Source organism: Nomascus leucogenys, chromosome 17 (genome assembly GCF_006542625.1).
Source record: "Nomascus leucogenys isolate Asia chromosome 17, Asia_NLE_v1, whole genome shotgun sequence".
Lineage (NCBI taxonomy): Eukaryota > Metazoa > Chordata > Mammalia > Primates > Hylobatidae > Nomascus > Nomascus leucogenys.
In genome coordinates, this window is record NC_044397.1 from 68,448,824 (window position 1) to 68,463,109 (window position 14,286).

The 14,286-nt window shown below is 38.0% G+C and overlaps 1 pseudogene; it reads right to left on the reverse strand.

The window, feature by feature from the left end:
* Nucleotides 1–9,462: 9,462 nt before the first annotated feature.
* LOC100585389 lies at nucleotides 9,463–10,281 on the reverse strand (annotated as a pseudogene).
* Between the last annotated feature and the right edge of the window lie 4,005 nt (nucleotides 10,282–14,286).

The window sequence follows — 14,286 nt, forward strand, 5'->3', positions numbered from 1 at the left end:
TATAGAAATTCTTCATATTCCAAATGTGAATATTTTATTTGATATAGGTCTTATAAATATGTTCTATGCTGTGACCTACCTTTTCCACTCTTAATGATGTCTTATGAAATAGTTATTAATTTTAATGTAGTCTAGTTTTCCTTTATGGCTAGTGAATTTTTTAAGAGATAGGGTCTTGCTGTGTTGCCCAGGCTGGATTTAAAGGCCTGGGCTCCTTGAACCTCCAGCCTCAGCCTCCCAAAGTGCTGGGATTACAGGCACATGCCACCTTGCTTGGCCAATTTTAAAAAATATATTGTGTTTAAGAAACGTTTTTCTTCCCCAGGTCTTGAGATTGTGTTTTGACATTGAAATGCTTATTACTTCTCAAATTCATACTAAATGGTAAATGTATTTCTCTTATGGGCTCATCAAGAGGGATACTCAATGTATTAGAGATGTTCTGAATGGAAATAAGAACAAAGGAACAAATCATAGCATACAATTTATCAACACCTAGCAGAAAACTGCAGTCCTCTGTTAGCCTTTAAAGGAATCCAATCCAGGGCTATCTCAACTAGTGTTCCTTGCTGTATCTCTAATTCCTTTCCAACTTGTATATCATCCTCATTTGTAGCAGCAATTAGTTTGACTCATTAATCTCTGTCTTTTCATTTGAGTATGAACCATACTTCATGACCTATTAAGTCAGTTTGTAACTGGTCCAGACAGGAGAAAGGAACTTTCTGGTAAGAGCTGCTCAGCAATGTTCTGATAGATTTATCTCCCCATCTGAACCCTTCTTGAAGATGCCAAGTGTTCTTTCAATTACCAATCTGGTGACACTTTGAGCATCGTTATAATTTATGTTGGAGAGAGTCTGGGGGCAGGGAAGAGAAATTAACCAGATTTTCAGTGATGTTGCACTGTCACATGAAACAGAAGGACTGTACACAGGCCAGCTTCTCTCCAAGGGTCACAATGCCTTCTCCAGCTCACCCGATATGCACAGTATTGGTATCAAGCTAACAGTGATGACTGATTCTGACACAGTGTCACACTGCGAAATGCAAAACATTATCTTCCTCCAAATTAATTGATGCTAAACGTAAGCAGAGTCACACAATCAGATTGTGTAAGAAGGAATGATTCACTGGGTGCTCAGAACAGCTAGCCAGTGCATCAGAGGGTGTCTCGTGCCCTTCAGAGCTCAGCACCTGCATTTCATAGGGATGGGAGGCTCTGTTTAAGCAACCTTCCTTAAGAAGCATAACAAGATTCACAAAATGGTGCTGCTGGGAGAATTAGGACAGCGAGGGAATGAGAGACAGCCAAAATGGCATGTATCCACCCTGGTGAACTCTTTAATTCATTCACACAGCAGGTATGGGATATTGACTAGGACTGAAAACCATGGGATTGCTTCCTCAGAGGCTGGGCAAGAGTGTGGATTGAGGAAATATGACAAAATACATTTAATCTTGTCTCCAAAATATCCAATTCTCTCAAAGTTTGAGAGAAACCCGTAAAGAGAAAGCTAAGAGTATAAGAGTTGCTTGTTAAAAACTGCCAGGCGTGAAAGTCAAGGATTCCCAAATACTATCCAGTAGTAATCATATTTCTTTTCTAGCTCATACAACAGTATTTCAACAAAATGATCTATGAGAATGTTTCCTATTGCTCTTCAGAAAGGGCCAGGGGTGTTGGGGGGAAGACGAAACTAGAATTAGCCACCTGCTGAAGGGAAGGGCACTTACCTGGGCACCAACATCATGGGAATCTCTTAGGTGGGAGCCACGAGGTTCAGATGGGCTTTTTAAGGAAGGAGGTCCTCTCTGGTCCCCTTTGCCAGCTTAGGGCCTTGTTCTTGACTTTTTCTGCCTGGGCTTCCCTTCCTAGCCCCTTCCCATGGCCTGCTCTTTTCACCTTTCAATCTCAACAAATGCCACTCTGCAGAGAAACCTTCCCACCACCCTATCAAGAGAAGTCGCCTCTCACTCCAGCCCTATAGCTAGTTGCCCTCATTCAGGTCACCTGTTTATTTTTTCTGTGCATGTTATCATAATATGCAATTGCCCTTTAAAGTATTAATTTACTTTGTATGAAGCTGGTATGAGGTAGGGACTTTGCCACCATTGCTCACTGCTATATTCATAAAGCCTAAACCAGGAGCTGGTACTGCAGATGATCAAATGTTTGTGGAACAAAAAATTGGCGATGACAAAAAATGGGTTAAGAATTACCAACCAACATCCCAGAATATACATGACATACTTTAATTGACTAAAGCATCAATATATTACAAGTTCTGGAGATAGTCATTTCTGATAATAAATGTATAGACCTTCTCACGGTGAAGTTGGTGTGGTGTATTAGTTATTTATTGCTTTGTGGTAAATGACAGTAAGACTTAGCAGATGAAAATGGTAATCATTTATTATCTTACAGTTTCCAAGGGTTCAGGGATCCAGGACTGGCCAAGCAAGGTGGCTCCTGCTTAGGGTCTCAGATGATGTTGCAGTCAAGCTGTCACTTGGAGCCGCAGGATTCACTGAGGGTGCAGGATCCACTTCTAAGCTCACTCTCATGGTTCCTGATAGAAGATATCAGTTCCTCTCCAAGCTGGCCTCTCCATAGGACGGTTCACAGAATGGCTTCCCCTGAGCCAGGTGATCCGAGACAGAGAGAACACAGGCAAATGAGAGCGTGCCCCCAGACAGAGGCTGCACCCTTCTACAACCTAATCTCCGAAGTGATGTGTCATTACTTAGGCCATCTGCTGTTGGTCACACAAAGCAACCAGGCACAACATTGAAGGGGGCTATACTAGGGTGCAAATTACAGGGGACAAGATCATTGGGTACCATCTGAGAGGCTGGCCACCCCATGTGGCCAAGAGAGGGCTCTCCATTCTGGTCTAGTCTGGCTCCCTCATCTCTCTGGCTAGTCTAAGATCTGCTGATCATTAAGGTACATTCTGTTCTATTCTTGCTCCAGGTTCATCTGTCTTGAGATGTCTGTTTTGAAGCAGGGTCCCTCATTCTCAGCTTATGAATTAACTCACTATTCACTTTAATTATACACATTTTCAGTGATACAGAGATTTTACTTCCCTCAAACATAGCCTGCAAAACATTGGCCACTGATTACTTTTATCCTCAAGTGGGTTTTATTTGTTAATTTATTATTAATTAATTTGTTTATTTTTGGCAGCATGTTGCCTCTGTGTTCTAATTGGAGCCTCTTTATTCTGTAACATCAGTGTTGGTCCTGGGTTCAGCCTGCTCTGTGGAGTAGGGAGTGGAGTTCCTTCTACTGTCTTTGGTCTGGGCTGAAAGTGGCAGACCTTTCAGCGGAAACACGTGGTGCTGTCAAATATCATATGTGGCCAGTTAAGCATTTGCCTTTCTGCAGCAGTCAGAGATATAGTCATTTAGCTAATGATTTCATGGATGGACACCACATTGTATGCAGAACAGTAAATTCCAAAGTTGGTTCATCTGAAGAACTCCCTGGGAAGCTTCTGAAAAAAGCCCATTTCCTAGATATGATTCCAAAATATTTGGGTTCATTTTGTCAATCTTCACTTTCAAGCTCCTTTGGAGATTTTGATGACCAGAGAAGTTTGGAAACACTTGGGGTAGGCTAACATAAACATAGGAAGTAGTAAAGGGGCATTAAAATGAAGACAGCAACATTTCGTATGCGCTAACACATGTCCTGAAAGCAAATGAGATGCTGTCTATTTCTGTAACTTGCTTGGGCAAAGTCCTGAGAACGAATTCCCCGACCATACTGGCTTTCCCCACTTTTTTAGCCCCCAAACTCCTAATGTACATGTTTTCTCTTTCTCAGTGGGTAGGGAGATGGGAAAATCTGACCCTTCCAAATCTCATGGAATGGGTTCTTCAACTATAAAGGGAGTTTTGTTACCAGAAGAAATGGGAAGAGAGAACAGGATAAACAAATGCAGATAGACACCTGAGCATGCCACCATGGAGAAATTGCCAACTGCTGGCATTATATATTCATTCATCTGTTCAGTTTGTGGCTTTTAGTAGTGCAGTCCAGCTTAGAAAAAGGAAAAGACAATAGGTTAAACTACCTCCTCAAGCCTCTTCTGAGAGGTAGATGATGCCAAACTTGAAAATATTGAACAGTGTCACACCCAATTTCTGCTCCTGGAGGGATGTCTAATGGTGCTGCAGAGAAAACATCTTGATGCCTGTGTTTAAGTACAACGAGGAATGATTTCAGCTCTATCTTTAAGTCAGAAATGATTTTTCCCTCCAAAAAGAATTTTAAACTTGCCTACAGTATGCTAAGCACGCAGTCATCAGAGCTGAGAGTACAGGGTAGAACAGCCAGAACAGAGACCCACAGAACCTACACCCACAGCCAGTGCTGGCCAAGCACAGTGGAGGCAAACAATGCCTATTCTAGAAATCAGTGATAAACACTCAGAATAAACACGGTATTTGTAAAAAACACAACCAAGTACTAAGACTTTTTAACCAAGTTTTTTTCTTTTTTTTTCGATATGGAGTCTCGCTCTGTCACCCAGGCTGGAGTGCAACGGTGCGATCTCTGCTCACTGCAAGCTCTGCCTCCCGGGTTCACGCCATTCTCCTGCCTCAGCCCCCTGAGTAGCTGGGACTACAGGCACCCACCACCACGCCTGGCTAATTTTTTGTATTTTTAGTAAAGACGAGGTTTCACCATGTTAGCCAGGATGGTCTCGATCTCCTGACCTCGTGATCCGCCCACCTCGGCCTCCCAAAGTGCTGGGATTACAGACGTGAACCACTGTGCCCGGCCTTAACCAAGTTTTAACAAGGGTGAACAATTGGTCATCTCCTTTATAAGTCAAGAGAAATGTGTAACACCCAGGAAAAGAACAGGCCAAGGATGGGTATAATACAGGAGTCCCCAGTCCCTGGGCTGTGGACTGGTACTGGCCCATGGCCTGTTAGGACCCTGGCCACACAGCAGGAGGAGAGTGGCGGGAGTGAGCATTAAAGCCTGAGCTCTGCCTCCTCTCAGATCAGCAGAGACATTAGATAAATTCTCTTAAGAGCATGAACCCTATTGTGAACTGTGCATGAAAGGGATCTAGGTTGTGTGCTCTTTATGAGAATCTAACTAATGCCTGATGATCTGAGATGGAACAGTTTCATGCCTTCACCCCACATCCATGGAAAAAAATAGTCTTCCACAAAATGGGTCCCTTGTGCCAAAAAAGTCAGGGGCTGCTGCTGTAACACAATCTCAGAATAAGCCAGGGATTAACACCAGAGTTTATACGTATTTTTTTCTTATTTATTGTATAAATATATACGTATATGTTTTCTTTTTTTTTTTGAGACAAGGTTTTGCTATTGTTGCCCAGGCTGGAGTGCAGTGGTACAATCTTGGCTCACTGCAAACTCCACCTCCAGGTTCAAGTGATTCTCCTGCCTCAGCCTCCCGAGTAGCTGGGATTACAGGTGTGCATCACCATGCCCGGCTAATTTTGTATTTTTAGTAGAGAAGGGGTTTCTCCATGTTGGTCAGGCTGGTCTTGAACTCCTGACCTCAGGTGATCAGCCCACCTCGGCCTCCCAATGTTCTGGGATTACAGGCGTGAGCCACCGCATATGTTTTCATTAATCATTTGGGTCTAGATTTTCTCAATGAGTCCTTTGGTTATCTCTATCCAGTCTGAGCCAAACTATTCCTCTGAGAATTGTGCCAGGTGGTTCTTAGTAGACAGGGAGAGTTAAGATTCCAGTGTTAAAATCAGCTGTATACTTTCCCTTCCAGAATTCTATCTCAACAAATCTCATTTCTTCCTAGGAGGATGCAACCGTGTCCAATGCTATGCTACCATACAAAGCCTTCTAAAACAGTTGCTAATTTTTAATCAACCAAATTTATATATTTTGAAAACAAATTTTCTTTTTAAAAATATCAGATGGCATTTAAATATTTATTTCCTTCAGTGTTTCTTTCATTGATTTGTTTCAGAAACTGACAAGAACTTGTTAATTGTGTTTATGTTTTATAATGAATAATACATTGTTTTTGACAATGATAATTATATTTCTCTATTTATAGAAAATGAGTGCAAAGCAAAAAAAAAGTAGTCATTTCCATATCCTCAATTATTTCATCTAGCAATGCCTTCACATTCTAAAGAAGAGCTGTTTAGTTAGATTTTTAAAAACTTAATGTCTGCTTATGGTTTCCTTAATGAATTCCATTACTTTCGGCTGTCTCTTATCTTTTCTTGTAAGCATCACATTATTTACTCTCTTGCTGCTTACAAGCCAGTCTACAACAATATGTATGAATATATCTCTCTTCATTTTGGCACATGTAAGAATAAGCATATCTTATTATGCCCATGAACACACATGCACATACGTGCAGACACGTGTACTCAGACACACATGACATACTTATGTGATCACATGCAGAAAGAATTTGTCTCCCCTAATCAAACTTGGAGTCCATACAGTACAATAAATTAGCAGGGAAAAGTAGGCTATTGTGATTTGATCTTCTCCAACTCCATATACCATACATTTCTTAAATTTAATTTTTATTTTAATCAAAGTTATACATGCATACTTATACAGTCAAATTGTTTTACCAGAATTATTACCAAAATCAAGCTGAACCAAAACAATGCCCTGCTCCCCACATACAACCTCAAGTTTCCATTCCTAAAAGGCTACCTTTGCAGCTTTTTTAAACTATTGCTCTTGTTTTTCACCTGTGTATCAATAAATAACATAGGATTTTTAGCACTACTTGTGATTTTCAGCATTAGGCAGCATAAAATAACTTCCCACTATGGAAGATAAGAGATAAGGATTTAGCTCTTTTTTACTCTGTGCCCCACCATTATCATATCATATCTCCTCTCTCTTTCTCTTTCTCTGTCTGTCTCTCTCTCTCTCTCTCTCTCTCTCACACACACACACACACACACACACACACACACAAATTTCTCTTCCCCTCAAACTCCAGTTATACTTACGTCAAGTTTTTGATTAAGTCAATATTTAATATTGATATTATAACTATACAAATATAAATGCTATTCTCAGTTGAGCCACATAGGATATGCACAACGGTTTTCTGTGAAATTAATAACTGGATTATTTTTTTAAACTGACTTAGTTTGATGATTGATTTATGTGTCATGTTGACAAGGCCATGGGTACCCGGTTATGTGGCTAAACATTATTCTAGCCATTTCTGTGAGGGGTTTTCTGAATGAGATTAACATTTGAACCTGTGGACTGAGTAAAGCAGAGTGCCCTTGCTGATGGGGTGGGCCTCATCCAATCCATTGAGGAAGTGAATAAAATAAAGAGGCTGAGAAAGGGAAAATTTGCTCTCTCTGTCTGTCTTGGAGCTGGAACACTGGTCTTCTCTTGCCTTCAGACTTGAACTTGGACTGGAACTTACACCATCAGCTCTCCTGATTCTCAGGCCTTTGGACTCAGTCTGGAACTCTACCATCAGCTCTCCTGGGTCTCTTGCTGAATACAGATCTTGGGACTTCTTAGCCTTTGTAACTGTGTGAGTCAATTCCTTATAATAAATCTCTTTATCTTTTCATCTTTCTCCTTTTCTCCCTTTCTTTTTTCCTTTCCTTCCTCCCTCCTTCCTTCTTTCCTTCTTCTCTCTCATCTATCTATTGTCTGTCTGTCTGTCTATCTATCTATCTATCTATCATCTATATCTATCATCTATATCTATCTATCGTCTGTTTGAGTATCTTTCTATCCATCATCTCTCTTACTGGTTCCGTTTTTCTGGAAAACTCAAATGAATACACCTAGTTTCCTTTATATTTGCTCAGATTCTTCCCCAATCTTCAAAATCTCCTCTCAATACTTTTGAACACATCAGGAGCAATATCAATTTCATCTTCTCACAGATATTCTCCCAGAAGCCACTGAACTGGTTGTGCTCTATCTTCCATGCGCAGTGGGTGTCTAGGAACTTCCTTCACTATCATTCTAACTCTTTCCAATGTATCTCCTGTTTCTTGGACCCCGTGGCTTCTGCTTTCTTGGTTTTTACCCTCATTTTGGATTTTTTAAATTAAGATAAAGATCACAAAACATAAAACTCACCACTTTATCAATTGTAAACTGTACAATTGGTTTTCAGTATATTCACAATGTTGTGCAACCAACACCACCACTATGTAATTCCAGAATGTTTCATCACCCCCAAAAGGAAACTCCTTACCAATTAAGCAATCACTCCACATTCCACTCTTGCCCTAGCCTTGGGCAATCACTATCTAATTTCTGTTACTATGGATTTGCCTATTTAGGACATTTCATACAAATGGAATCGTACAATATGTGTCCTTTATGACTGGCTTTTTTAACATAATATTTTCAAGCTTCATGCATGTTGTAGCATTTGTCATTACTTCTTTCTTTTTATGACTGACTCATATTCCATTGTATGAATGCACTAACGTTTTTTTATCCATTCATCAGTTGATGGGGATTGGGTTGTTTCTACTTTTGGCTATGATGAATAATGCTACTATAAAGGTAGTGTTAGTGTACATCTGTTTTTAGTTCTCTTGATAGATACCTAGGAGTGGAACTGAATTGCTACGTCATATGTATACATCCTCACAAAAATTTATTTTCCTTTTTTTTCTTTATTATAGCCATCCTAGTGGAAGTGAAGTGGTAACTCATTGTAATTTTGATTTTCATTTCCCTAATGATTAATGATGCTGGGCATCTTTTCATGTGCTCATTTGCCATTTGTATATCTTCTTTGGAGAAACATCTGTTCAAGTTCTTTGCCCACTTTTAATTGGGTTGCTGTCTTTTGTTTTTGAGTTGCAAAATTGATTTAAATAGTCTATTATTAGATCCTTTGTCAAATATATGACTTGCAAATATTGTTTTCTAATCTGTGAATTGTCCTTTAACTTTATTGATAGTATTCTTTGGTGATACAATTTTTAAAATTTTGACGAAGTCCAATTTACCTATTTTTTTGTGCTTTTGCTGTTATATTTTTAAAAGTTACCTATCCAAGATCACAAAGAATTACATCTACATTTCCTTCGAAGAGTTTTATAGTTTTAGCTTTTATATTAAGTCTTTAGTCAATTTCAAGTTAATTTTTTTCATTCAAATATTTATTGAGCAGCTAAGGAGATAAAAACGTGATTTAAAACATGGTCAGAGGTGAGGCAAATGCACAAGTAATAGAAAGCAAAGGGCAAGGTTCATTGAATCACAGCAGTCAGAAGAAAGTGCTTTAGGGAACCAAGAGTGACATGGCTTCCAGCCTGAAGAGGCATGGGTGGCAAATCAGAAAAGGGGATTGAGATTAAAATAGAAAACTTTAGTCTGGATTGTTGATGACACTCAGTGTGGACTATATTTGTCTCTCCTTTTTCTTTCTCCCCACCTTTGGGCTTAATTTACTAGTAGTCCCCAGGACTGTTCAATATGCTTTTTGTATACTTGCTTGCATTTTTGCTTTAATGTCTTCTAGAGAACTAGGTCTTTTAGGTGTTTTAGGAATTTTTTCCTGTTTTTTGAAGGATTCTTGTCCTTTTGATCTTGGTGTTGATGGTTTTGAGTCTTTTCCATTCTGATTTGACTTTTGTGCATTTTTGGCTGGAGTATCTTGTATAGATTTCTTCACTGGTGCCTTTTCTTTAGTTTCCTCATCATCAAAATCATCATCATCATCTTCTTCATCAGCAGCAAGTTTTACTTTTTTCTGTGGAAACTTGCTGCCACCTCTAGGGGCAAATCACTTTCCAGATATACTTAAGAGTTTCACATCCTCCTGCTCTTCATCTTCTGCCTCTGAATCTTTCTCCACAGCTAGTAAGTGCTGTCCACTAATATGCACTGGCCCTGAACCACACTTCAACCGTAAGACCACTGGTAGTGTTATTTCAAAGCCCCAAGGGAAACCGTTGGCTGTACAGACATTTTCAAAGTTGCCAGTGTGACTTTAATTGGACTGCTTTCATAATTCATTGTCTCTGCTTCAACAATGTGCAATTTATCCTTTGCATCAGCCCCTAAACTGGCCGTTCTTAAAGATAACTGATGCTCATTTTCATCATTATTCACTTGAAAGTGATAATCTTTGTCAGCCTTTAGTTCACAATGGAAAAGATTGTTCTGGGGTCTCAGGGGACTCACGACCATGTCCATTGAGTCTTCCATCGAGTAGTGGCACCCACTTAGGTGGGAGAGAAGGCAGACAGAGATAAACAACTACTCTCAAGAGAACAGCTGCGCAGGACAGAATCACACCAGGGCCCAAGTTAATTTTTACTGTCTTGTGAGGCAGAGGTCCAAATTCATTCTTTTGCACGTGGATATACAATTGTCCCCACCATATTTGTTGAAAATACTATTCCTTCTCCATGGAGTGATCTTGGCACCTAGTTGGAAATCAATTGACCTCAGATCTGTGAGTTGATTTCTAGACTCTCAATTATACACAATTACTCTACATGTCTATAATGCCAGTAACACACTCTTTAGATAACTGTTGCTTTCTAGTGAGTTTTGAAGTCAGGATGCGTGAATTTGTAACTTGCTTGGGATAGTTGCCCTCTTAACAATGTTAAGTCTTCCAATCCATGAATATGGATGTTTTTCCAATATATTTAGGCCTTTTTTTTTTCATTTCTTTCAACAATGTTTTGCAGTTTTAGTGTACAAGTCTTGTACTTCTTTGGTTAAATTTATTCCTAGGCATTCTTTCTGATGCTATTGTACATGGAATTGTTTTCTTAATGTCATCTTTAGATTGTTCATTGCTACTGTATAATAGAAGCATAATTGATTTTTGTATATTGATTTTGTATCCTGTAAACTATTTTATTTATTTATTTATTTATTTATTTATTTATTTATTTATTTATTTTGAGACGGAGCCTCACTCTTGTCACCCAGGCTGGAGTGCAATGGCACGATCTCAGCTCACTCCAGCCTCCGCTTCCCAGGTTCGAGTGATTCTCCTGCCTTAGCCTACTGAGTAGCTGGGATTATAGGCACCCACCACCATGCCCAACTAATTTTTGTATTTTTAGTAGAGATGGGGTTTCATTATGTTGGCCAGGCTGGTCTTGAACTCCTGACCTCATATGATCTGCCCACCTCAGCCTCCCAAAGTGCTGAGGTTACAGGCATGAGCCACTGTGCCTGGCCATATCCTGTAGCTTTGATGAACTCTTTATGAGCACCAATGTTTTGGGGTTTTTAAATAGATTATTTGGGATTTTTTATATATAAGACCATGTCATCTGTGAACAGAAATAATTTTACTTCTTTCTTTCCAGTCCAGATGACTTTTATTTCTTTTACTTGCTAATTGCCCTGGCTAGAACTTCTAACATAATATTGAATAAATGTGGCAAAAGTGGACGTCCTTGTCTTGTTTCTGATCTTAGAGGAAAGCTTTCACTCTTGCATCATGCTGAATAATGTTATCTGTGGGTTCTTCACAGATGAACTTTATCAGGTTGAGTAGTTTGCTATTTTTTGGTTTGTTGGGTGTTTTTATTATGCAATAATTTTGGATTTTCTCAAATGCTTTTTCTGCACGTATTAGAATGATCATGGCGGTTTTTTCCCCCTTCATTCTATTAATATGGTGTACTACATTGATTTTCCTGTGCTCAACCACCCTTGCATTTCTGGGACAATTCCCACTTGGTCATGGTTTATAATTCTTTTTATACAATTCCAGATTTTGTCTCTAGTATTTTGTTACGGATTTTGCACTTATATTCATAAAGAATATTAGTCTCTAATTTTACTTTTTATTGTAAAGTCTTTGTCTTTTGGTATGAGTGTAATACCGGCCCCACAGAATGAGCAAGGAAATGTTCCTCTCTCTTCTATTTTTGGTGTTCATTCTTTAAACATTTGGTAGAATTCACCAATGAGGTCATCTAATCTTGAATTTTTTTTGTTGAAAGTTTTTTTTTTTCTAATTGCTAATTCAATTGCTTTGCTTAGTGTAAGTCTGTTCAGATTTTATATTTATTCTTGAGTCAGCTTTGGTAGTTTATGTGCCTCTAAGAATTTGCCCATTTCATCTACGTTATCTAATTTGTTGGCATACAATTGTTCATAGTATTCTCTTGAAATCTTTTTTAGTACTGTAAGGTTGGTAGTACCATCTAGAAAGTACCTACTTTCTCTCCTGATTTTGGTAATTTCAGTCTTCTCTCTTTTTTCTTGGTAAATCTAGATAAAAGTTTGTCAATTTTGTTGCTGTTTCCAAAGAAACAATTTTTTTGTTTCGTTCATTTTTATCTATTGTTTTTCTATTTCTGATTTCATTAATTTGCACTCAAATCTTTATTATTTTCTTCCTTCTGCTTGCTTTTCTTTCTCTCTTCTTTACAGAGTGATAAAGTTATGTTATTGATTTGAGATCTTTCTTAAGAAAGTTGTTCACAGAATTTCCATCTGAGCACTGCTTTTGCTGCATCTCATAAGTTATGATTTGTTTTATTTTTGTTTTTTATCTCAGAGTATTTTCTAAATTCTACTGTGAATTCTTTTTTGACCTATTATTTATTCAAGTATGTGCTTTTACATTTTCTAAATCTTTGTGAGTTTTCCAAATTTTCTTTTGTTACTGATTTTTAATTTCACTCCATCGTGGTCGGAGAACATACTTCAATCTTTTAAAATTTATTGAATCTTGCTTTGTGGCCTAACATATGGTCTATCCTGGAAAAATATTCCATACGCACTTGAGAAGAACGTGTATTTTGCTGTTGTTACGTAAAGTTTTCTATAATGTCTCCTAGGCCTAGCTGGTTTACAGTGTTGTTTAGGTTTTCTATTTTCTTGCTGATTTTCTATCTAGTTGTTCTATACACTATTGAAGTGGGGTATAAAGTTTTCCAACTATTATTTCTGAACTATTTCTTCCTTCAATTCTGTTAGTTTTGTTTCATGTATTTTGAAGCTCTGTTGTTAGGTGTATACACATTTATAATTGTTAAATTTTCTTGATGGATTGGTCTTTCATTATCATATAATGTCCTTATTTGTCTTTCATAACAATTTATCCTAATGTCTGTTGAGTCTGGTAGTAGATTAGCCACTTCAGTTCATTTTGGGATACTGTTTGCATGAAATATCTTTTTTCATCTTTTTGCTTGTAACCTATTTGTATCTTTGAATCTAAAGTGAGTCTCTTACAGGCCTAATATAGTTGGGTCATGTTGTTTTTTTAAAATCAATTCTCCTAATCTCTGTGTTTTGATTGAAAAGTTGAACTCATTTACATTTAATGTAGTTACTGATAAGAAAGGACTTACATCTGCCATTTTGCTATTTGTTTTCTATATATCTTATGTCTTTCCATTCCTTAATTCCTCCATTACTGCTTCCATTACATCCATTGTGTATCAAATAGTTATTTTAGTGTACTGTTTTAATTCTCTTGTTGTTTTACTATATATGTTTTAGTTATTTTCTTAATGGTTGCCCTAGTGATTATAATTAACATCTTCAACTATAACAATCTATTTTGTTAATTTTGGTAAGTTTACTTCTATATAGCTCCTCTCCCTTTGTGTTTTTGTTGTCACAAATTATATCCTCATCTGTTGAGTCCCCAAAAATATAGTGTCTCAGTCAACTCAGGCTGCTATAATAGGATGGCATAGACTAAGTGCCTTAAACAACAAAAATTCATTTCTTGCTCTTCTGGAATTTGGGATGCCCAGATTAAATTGCCAGCAGATTTGGTTCCTGGTGAGAGCCTCTTCCTGGTTTGCAGACAGCTGCCTTCTCCCTGTATCCTCACATGTTAGAAAGAAAGAGATCTTCTTATGAGAACACTAATGCCATCCTGAGGGCCCACACTCCTGACATCATCAAAACCCAATTACCTCCCAAAGGCCCCACTTTCAATCACCATCCTATTGGAGATTAGGACTTCAACATAAAAATTTTGGAGGAAGAAAAACATGTACTCTAGTAAATATAGATCCATAATTATTGTGTTTTAAATGAGATAGGAAAAAAGAGGAGCTAAGAAATATAAAATTCATTAATACTTACTTATATATTTACCTATGCAGCTATCTTACCAGTGTTTATTATTTATTCACGTGATTCAAGTTATTGTCTACTGTTACTATCTAGAGTTCTTTCATTTCAACCTGAAGGACTACATTCAGCATTTCTTGTAAGGAAGGTCTACTGGTAACAAACTCTCTCAATTTTTGTTTATCTAGAAATGTCTGAGTTTTTCCTATTTCTAAAGGATAAT